Source organism: Egretta garzetta, unplaced genomic scaffold (genome assembly GCF_000687185.1).
Source record: "Egretta garzetta isolate BGI_Z169 unplaced genomic scaffold, ASM68718v1 scaffold316, whole genome shotgun sequence".
Taxonomy (NCBI): Eukaryota; Metazoa; Chordata; class Aves; order Pelecaniformes; family Ardeidae; genus Egretta; species Egretta garzetta.
In genome coordinates this window covers 332,721-334,499 of record NW_009259971.1, presented here as the reverse complement: position 1 = coordinate 334,499, position 1,779 = coordinate 332,721, and positions in this window count along the sequence as shown.

Below are 1,779 nucleotides of genomic sequence, written 5' to 3'. Positions count from 1 at the left end.
CCTCTTTCTCACGGACTTGCCTAGGTTGTGTCTGCGTCCCTGCCGATGCCAGATGCCACCCAACGCCTCCTGCAGCCCCAGGGGACCCGTCTGCAGGTCACAACCTCCTCGATGGATTTCCTTCTCTGAACACAGTTCTTGCCCCTCAGCGGGTGCGCACAGCAGCGTAGCCGTGTCAGCCCCGCTCGCCCCCGTAGCCTGCTGGATGCAAACCTTCGTAGTCTCGACAGCGCTGTTTGGATGCCACGACATGGCTGAAATTCTGCTTTTTCTTGGCATTTCTCTGTCACGCTGAGGAGGAAAAGCAACGCAGCGGTGGTGAGAGCCAAAGGCTTTGGACGTGTCAGGATGCACCTGGAACCAGCGCCCCATAACTCACCTGGTCAACGCACAAAGCACAATGGCAGCAGCTGTTTCAACAAGCGCTGAACACCTCATCCCCTTGCCAAGGGACTCCGACCAAAACCGGCAACTCAACCCTCTCTGGAAGACCGGTCATGCCCCAAGGTTGAGATCACAAACACCCGGGGGGGCAAAGCCAGGACATGGCGCACGCAGGAGAGCTGGGCCGGCCCATGGTGGCTGTGCTGCCATGGCATCTGCAGGTTGTCCACGCTCTGCTCTCCGGGCCGAGAGAAGCCAGGAGAACACGATGGACCCCGGGCAGAGGAAGGAGGGGGACTGACTGCCTCCCATCAACGCTCTCACTGCTCATAGAGACATTAGCAAGAGGGTGGCCACCACCCACCATTTTGTCTACTGGTGGTAATAAATCTTGCCCATGGCTTTTGGTTGGGAATGGGTTAGGGAGGAAGGAATTACTGCAGGTGGGCCATTCTGGAAGTTGGAGAAGGTATCTTAAAAAAAAAATAGATCCTCTGTCTGATCTAAAACTGACTGACCCCCCCCAGAAACGCTCCTGTTGCCTTCCCCAGTCTTACCCAGGCCTGCCGGGAGCAGAGGGCATCCCCGACAAATCGCCCGGGCCTCCTTCGGCATGACACACGCAGGTCTCGCCCCTTCTGGTCTGAGTTGCCCAGCTGGGAGGGTGGCACAAACCACAGCAGCTCCTCGCTGGTGTGGACGTGGTGGCGGCTGCCCCGGCAGCGTTTGGAGGAAGGCATGGCTGCAGAGCCAAGAAACCGCCGCTCGCTTTCCCGCGGCGTTTGATTTCTTGGCGCCCTCCCCTTGTGCTCCGCTGCAGCACCACGACGGAGGCGAGCTGCCCCGGCACCCGCTGTTCGGTATTTCACCTCGCCAGGTCAACGGCCCATGGGAGCAAATACATGGGGGAACAATACGGTGGCGTCTAAAACAAAGCGTCCCCCCAACGCCCCCGTTCCCAGCCCTCTCTGCCAGGCTCTGCCTCACCAGCCTCGGCCCCGAGGGTATATAAGGCCAGGGCGATTCCTTGGTGTGGCCACGGCAAGACACGGACCGACTGGGAGGAATGGGAGGACCGGCCGGGAAAGGTAAAGACGCGTTTGCAAACCCGTGCAAGGGGCGCTCTCACCGCAGACCCGCTCTCTGCGCAGACCCACACACGCACGCTGTTTGCTGCGGGTTAAAACGTTCCGAATTACGTGTTTTCTTAGTATCGTAAGAGCATAATGAACACTATAAACAACTCCCGAACGCTTCTCAGGGAGGTAGAGCGCGCTCTCGCCCTCTGATCCGATTCCAGCCCCCTCCGTGACGCCCACTGGCTCCTCAGTTCATTTTGCTCCCGTGCGTTTGCTCCTTTCACACCGGTCGCAGCCCCCGTGCGCTCTTCAGCAG